An 8,617-nucleotide genomic window follows, 5' to 3' on the forward strand; every position below is an offset into this window, starting at 1 on the left:
CTAACAATTAAAATCCCAATCACTTAATCAGTCATGCTCAGGAGACACAAGAGATGGTTAAGATAATCCTTCAGAAAGACCATAACCCTAATGTTGCTTGTCACATATTCATAGTAGATTACTTGATTCCCATGTCAGTTACAGGGATGACAACTTTAAAAGCTTTATACATATGTAACTTTAACATAACAATAGAAAGGTGAAAGGATTTTAGAAAACAGCCAATAGACTAATGCTGTGTTGTCCAGTTTACTAGGGTGAAGTTTGCTCGATAAATTTGCCAGGTATATTAGAATGATGATAATATGGTAAAATGCATATCTTCTCCATATCTTATAGTATTCAGTATAACAACTACCAGCAAACAGTTAAAGTTTGATATATCTTTCTGTACTTCCTCGGGTACTCAAAAACAAAACATTCTTTGCTCAGGTAACTTATTAGTCACAAGCTGTGCTGATCTGGTAAAATAGTTCATAACAATCAGCACAATCAATTACCATTATCTATATCTGTAAGGGGTCACATTATATTCAGGTAATTGTGTAACTGTGTCATAGAAGATCAGAGCAAAAGGTAGGGAACAATTAGTTCCCTAAGGACAACGAGTTAGAGCTGTAACACTACTATATGTGTGTAAACAAAGTTCAGATTGACATGGGAAATTTAAATAGGAAATCAAAACCAGAAAAGACAGTGATGTAACTCTTTTCTACGTGCATGTAAAATTAAAACTAATGAAAACAATAGGTATACCATGAAAGCATTTTATAACACAGTGTTTTTCCATTAACATTGTATAAGCCAATCAGTTATTTTCATTTTTCCAAAGAAAAATCTAGAATCTCACAAATATTTTAGTTATAAGAACCAAAGATGTCCCTTGACCAATGCCAGTGAAAGATTCTGGTTACACCATTATGCGACAGAAATTATCAGTCATGTTTTAAATGATTTTATTGAAACTTTAACATTCTGAAAAAAAATATTGTTATAGTCTAAATGCTTTTTTCAAGGTGGTGAAGCACGGTTATAAATAATTATATTTACCATAAGACATTATTATTGGGCCTAGTATTTTTCTAACACTGCATTCTTTATTTAGTCCGTAATGGATTTTCTATAATAATAAGTATAATAATTTGTATAATAATAGCATTTCAACTATACTATATTCACTATATCCATTTCCACCGAAGCCTGGCATGGCCAGGTGGTTAAGGTGCTCAACTCACAATCTGCAGGTTGTGGGTTCTAATCCCCATCCTACCAAACATGCTCGCCATTTCAGCTATGGGGGTGTTATAATGTGATGGTCAATCCCACTATTTGTTGGTAAAAGAGTAGCCCAAGCATTGACAGTGGATGGAGAGGACTAGCTGCCTTCCCTCTAGTTTTACACTGCTAAATTAGGGATGGCTAGCACAAATAGCCCTCGTATAGCTTTGCGTAAAATTCAAAAAACAAACGAACCATTGCCACCGATGCAGTAGTGGTTGTAACACTATTTTTATAAGTCATTTGTTACAACAACAATTGTAACAAGGTGTAAGCACCAATTCAAAGCTGGCAAAGCATGGTTATAATTAATTTTACTTTCCATTTGACATTAGAATTAGGTCTATTATATTTTAGCACTGCATTCTTTATCTAAAACCTCAAAGGTTTTCAGGAGTTAGAAAAATGTATAATGTTTGTTGTATCTCAACTGGCCTAATGATCTCTGGATTGAGTAAGACGCATCGTTGGCAGTGGATACGACGAACACACTGTAGCTGGGATGCTATAATTCCTGAAAATTCTTCTAATTCTTGAAAATATCCAAGGAACTAGATGAAGAATGCAGCCTTAAATATATAATAGACCTAATACTAATGTCTTATGACAAGTAAAATTCATTCCAGTTCTTTATTGCCTGAAAGTTGTGCTCTTTATGGATTGCAACTCATAAGAACAAATTCAAGTTAGACAACATAACACATAACACCCACACACACACATATATGTATATATAAGTAGTTAAGGCAGCACTTCAGCGTCCCAAGGATGCCACTTCAGTGAAGGGTAGGGGAATGTCATCAAATATGATGAGGTCATAGTTCCGACATTTGCTTCCAAAGGGTGCCACACTTGTGTCACTTCCAGGAGTGATGTCATCGATGACGTCAGATCCGAATTTTACTACCAGGGGCACATTATTAGGTCACCATGACAGGCGACCATGATGTCATAGTTCCAAATTTACCATCAGAAAGCACATTGATAGGGAAGCATTGTTAGGCCACCATGATAGGTGGTCATGATGTCATAGTTCCAAACTTTAGCACCAGAGGACGAGTTGTTAGAGATGTGTTGCTAGGCCATCATGAAAGTTGGCTATAATGGATGATTACATAATAGTACCACGAAGTAGAGGATGAATTACTAGGCTGCCATGACTCATACACTAAATGTCTCAACATATCTATAATTAATTACTAATTCATTAGTTAATTAAGTAATGTATAATTAAATTATCCTAAAAAGGATGCTTAACACTAATTAAATAGTCGTACAAGGACGATACAATAAATAAAACTTACTCAATCATGTGATTAAAGATTTTCAGTACTAATGTATTAGTTAATTACATTTCCTGTCCTAAAAGGACTATATCTTAATTAAAACTTACTCAATCAAGTGTTTAAAAATTTTCAGTAACATGATTATACAGAACATATCTCTACACCATCCACAAAACAGAGAACTTATTGCTAAGCCACCATGACTCAATGGTGCACACAATACATGACTATATGTTTAAATCACCCTAAAAAATGCAATATCATACAGTAATTAAAACTTATGCTTTTACTAATTTGACTTTATACGACATTTTACATCATCAGTAAAATGTTTATTATGAAATAACACTTTTACTAATTTGACTTTATAACTTGACATAATATTTTACACATGATACTTATATCTCATGTTTTACAAAGGCAAATACTATACTTCCCCGTATGATCAATGTCTATGTTAAAACTATTATTTAACAACTATATGTAGGATTTTAACAAATATGCTGTGACAGTACTTCCATATATGATCAATGTCTAGATTTAATTATGTTAAAACCATTATTTTGCATATTTTAAAATCTGTACCAATACAAGTTGCTACAACTAAAAATAATAAATGAATGACTTACAGTTTATCCATTCATTTTGTATATAGTCATTGATCGCTAACAAATACACCTCCAAATGAACATAACTATTGTGAAAGTATGGAAAACATAACTTCTTTCAATGTTCTGTAGGACACTTACTGTTTCACTTTCACTGTCAGTGATGAGTCAGACTTGATAAACTGTATGTTGAGTTAAAAAAAGCTTTATATGTTTAATCTTTGATCAAGTGTTGTCACAATCCTTTTTTCTTACATTAACTGTCTATATGAGTGTTCTAGTTTGACATCAGTTTGAGATCATAGGGTTCATTAGTCTTGGGTATGTATAATAGAAAATGGAGAAACAGCATGTATGATCAACTAAATCTAAGTCACTTGTTTATGTGCGGTTTCCTGATAGTATCTTAGATAGTCTGAAAGTTCTGGTATTTTAAATAATAGTCATCAGTTTGTCATTCATTTATTACATTTAGTCGTAGGGCGATTATTGATTATAATATGTATCTTTTGACCGGGTTAAGAATGACAAAGGTCAGTTCTGAGTTTACAAAGTTTATGTGGTTTGCAAAGGTGTGAAATAAATGCTGATTGTGTTGCAATGTAGAAGTAGAGCAGAGTTTGATGAAAACACACCAGTTCAAAGAAATATAAGTAATGCATGATGAATCACAGATTAAGTACATGTGGTCACAGTCCAAAGTGTTTGATATTCAAGGCTACTGATAGGCTTGGTAGAAAAATCATACAGTTAGCTATGGGTTGACCAAGTCTATTTCACAATAACTTATTAGCTACTCCAAGAACCATAAATTATGAACAAAGTTTTATTAGTAACATGAATTATACAATTCATTGTTTGTCATATACTCTCATACATCCTTAACAAATACTTCAGTTACTATAATCATTATATAAAAGTAATAATAAACACTTCATAAGATTATTATCCACTTTACAAAGGGCTAAATGTATTCAGTTAGACCATAATTATAATACAATATCTTTATCTATCTACATACAATGTATTTAATAATGAACTCTACATATGTGCACCATACATAATGTTTAAATGAGTTTTGTTACTCAGCATACGATTATTATATTCTGTCAAAAGTATATAATATAAGTATATATTCAAAACTGTCAGAGTATTTCAATCCACTTAGAACAAAATAAAAGTTCTATTCTACTTAAACGTGCGACATTTACAATATATATAATATTTATGGAAAACTTTTATTAAAATAAAAGTTAACTATAACACTGTCACCATCTACCTATTTACAATATATTTAAAATAGATGGCTCACTTTACAAAACTGTAATTATGTAGTGACACATATCAGTTAAATACAATTTATTTAAACTGTATGATAAAGCATCAATTATTGCATACTGTACCCAACATATGGCAAATGATCAATAGGCTTAGAACAAAATGAAAGATCGATGCTACTTAAATATGTGAAATTTCATTATTATTTTATTTATCCCATATTTAGAATCGTTGTTGCTATATATTAGACAAAGATTTCAAATACTGTAATTTACAATGATAAAACATTGTCGCTATCTATGTAAGTTCATTACATAGTGATACTAAATATTAATTGTGTATTCTCGGGACATTTCAGTTAGCATACAATTATTACATACTGTGCTTGAAATACTGTCAGAGGGTTTAAGTCGGCTTAGAATAAAATGAAAGTTGCATTCAACACTGTGACACTGATTATTATATCAAATATAATGTTTTAATAGAGTGAATGAATATGTTCAGATATAATGCTACATAGAAGGGGAAAATGACTCACATGACAAAGGTCACTTCCGAGTTGAACAAGTCTATTTCACAATACCCATCCAAACCTGGCAGCTCGACCATGTGTAAACAAATGTCAATCAGTCTACATTCACTTTGAATTCAACATTCGTGTGAATATTATATCTTATAGTTCTTCTAGTGATAATCATGGGCAACTCAACTGATGTAAATACGGTTTTGAATATATTTCTGAACTAATGAAACAAATACTGTTACAGATCTATTTTGAATATATTTCTGGACTAAATGGAACAAATACTGTTACAGATCTATTTTGAGTATATTTCTGGACTAAATGGAACAAATACTGTTACAGATCTATTTTGAATATATTTCTGAACTAATGAAACAAATACTGTTACAGATCTATTTTGAGTATATTTCTGGACTAAATGGAACAAATACTGTTACAGATCTATTTTGAGTATATTTCTGGACTAAATGGAACAAATACTGTTACAGATCTAGTTTGAGTATATTTCTGGACTAAATGGAACAAATACTGTTACAGATCTATTTTGAATATATTTCTGGACTAAATGGAACAAATACTGTTACAGATCTATTTTGAATATATTTCTGGACTAAATGGAACAAATACTGTTACAGATCTATTTTGAATATATTTCTGAACTAAATGAAATAATCAGATAACTTATATTTATGTAAGTTATGGTCCCACTATCGATGAGCAGTGAGGATCTAAATAAATTAGAGAGAAATGCGTGCCAGCAACTAGGCGGAATCTACTTCCTTCCATGGCCTCTAACTGTTGAAGAGACTGAAGCTCTGACTACTGTAAGTTGTTTTTATATTGATTAATACAAATTTCTATACAAAAATGACCTCATTTACTTCTTTATTTTACAGACACACATTGATGAAGATAAATATACTTCCCAAGGAGTCAAGCGATCATCTAGCATGGAAGGAGAGGTAAATTTTCAACATTAAGTATAATGTATATGTTAAGTATAAGATAAATATACTTCCCAAGGAGTCAAGCGATCATCTAGCATGGAAGGAGAGGTAAATTTTCAAAATTTATATATAATTCACATATCTGAAATTATTTTTTCTTTACAAATTACATTTAGTAATACATTTTTCTGTGACATACAAGTATCTGCTAAATGTCCTCACATGGAAGATGGATATTTTATCATTAGAAAGTACAAGTAGAATGTGCAATGCAGCATGCATCATCTACTACATATAATATACATATTTTAATCCTAAAGCACACGGACTCACATGTATTATGGACACTCTCAATACGAACATTCCAAACGTACTGGATGAAACATCTAGACAGCAGAGATAAAGTAAGAGTATGTGTTTATTTAAACCATCTGGATAAACCAATAAGCACATGCTTACAGAATAAGGACCTTTTCACACCTGAAATTATTTTAACTACCGCAGAAAAAATAAAGCATTTGATCATTTAAATAAACATCATTGTTCAGGATATTGTAAAGTTTGTTATAGTAATGAATGCAATCTATAGTGTGTTCTGATTCTAACAGATTTTGTAAATCTGTAGAATGTTACGATCGACATAAATCAAAGAATAGTAGACAAACGAAATCTTTGTGTGATAATTTTTACCTGTGTAAAAGTTTTTTGTCATTATTGACAGAAAGAAACGTAATCCGGAATTTCCTTGTTGTGGTGAATTCATATGTGTAGGATGTAAATCGTGTGTCTTAAACAATCATTTATGTTTTTCCAAGACAAAAATGTCAAAAATGTTAAATAAATACCTATTTTTTATTTCGAGACAGATCGGGAACCGGAAATCACGAGGTAAACTAATGTGTGGTCCACTATTTTAACGGTAAAGAAACAATTTTCAAATGATATAATTCATGTGACGAATTCTGTAATTTTTTATTTTCGAAAGAACATAAGAATTATACAGCTATAAAGCACAATATGAAAGGTTTTGACAGTCACTATATTTTGAACTATCTTATTCATCAACGGATAAAACCCGAGATTATTGTAAACGGCGGAAATAATATGATTATGACCATCAAAAGTCTCACAATAAGAATAATTTACAGTTACAATTTTATACCTATATCTTTATCACTGTTTCCAAAACATTTGGATTAGAAGAACTGCAGAAAGTATCCAATGGTTAGATTATGCACAAAAATATGAGGTATTATATGCACTAAACGGTGGTGAGAAACAAATTCTGAATTATAGAGTAGACAGTTTCTGTATAGAATTATACACGATCGAAGAGTTTTACGGGTGCTATTACTATGGTTGTAATAAATGTTATGACTCTGACACAAAGAATATAGTTTTAAGTAGACCCATGCGGTTTGTTATAAATCATACAATTGTAAAACAGCAACAACTAGAAGGTCTAAGATACAAAGTTGTAACAATATGGGAGCATAAAGTTAAGAAAATGAAAACTAATGACACAGGTACATTGCATTTCCTTATGGTGTAAGATCAAAGGCAAAGAGTGCATATCCTCCCGAGTGTTTAGCAGGTGACAGAACGACTGATGAACTGATCTTGACTTTTCTAGCATAGATATAAACGTGTTGTAGTACAATTTTGAATCCCAATTCATCATTTGACATAATACAAAATGAATCTTTACTCATGAGTTGGAGTTTTAAACTTACATCATTAGGCAATAACTTATTTTGTATAAAGATATCTAAATGTAAATGACCGATCATGTCAACTGTTTGACTGCTATGTGTTGGTCTTAGATTCCGTCGTTCTCACCATCGTTAAAATCGAGATCGTCAAAATTACCTGCTGTATCTGTTATCTACATGGACGATATCAAATGACTTCTCTTAGCTTCACCATTATAGCTCAGTAAAGTTTTTATGTAGGCTTGTTCAGGAATTTGTGGATTCAAATCGATGATTAAGTAACCAAACAGCTGTGTCGTTGCATATTGATAAGTTTCTTCAAAATATTTGATACGTGATGAAAACACTTGTCTCACTAAACCTTTCCACTGAGATTGTCTATGAAATTCTTGAACAAAATAATATATTGAGAATTTAAACTAATATTAAGCATTTCTCTACCTTGATTAAATATATTCTGTACAATATATAACTGATAAATTAAAATGGTATCTTCCACGTGTAAAATGTTGAAAACTCGTTTATTTTCTCCAGTTTCACTCATAAGATCATCAATGATAAAAAGATTTCGATTATCAGACCGTAAATAATCATGAAAATGTTCAGGTAAACCTTTGACAAATTTAATATTGGGAATATTTTGCATTAATTTTATATATAGTAGTTAAAATTCACCATAAAAACATACGATGTTTTCAGGAATAGGATAAGTTACTTCGCGATGATAAGTTAAAACTTTACTTACAAACTGTGAGCTACCACTTCCTGTTAGATCTGACACTAAACACGTAAAAGGGTGTAGTAGATGGTTATCCATCTCGAACTCTAATGTGAAATAAATGAAGCTGGACTCACCTTATATAGATCATATTTGCACACACACATGGGATTTCCCCCAAAAGCCCTGCAAATGCCTTCTTTTCAGTCCACAGTCCAGGGTGAGAAGTTAATTCCATAAGATGAAAAATCAGTATCCATACGGAAG

The sequence above is a fragment of the Limulus polyphemus genome, unplaced genomic scaffold, assembly GCF_000517525.1.
Source record: "Limulus polyphemus unplaced genomic scaffold, Limulus_polyphemus-2.1.2 Scaffold2131, whole genome shotgun sequence".
In the NCBI taxonomy this organism is placed as follows: domain Eukaryota; kingdom Metazoa; phylum Arthropoda; class Merostomata; order Xiphosura; family Limulidae; genus Limulus; species Limulus polyphemus.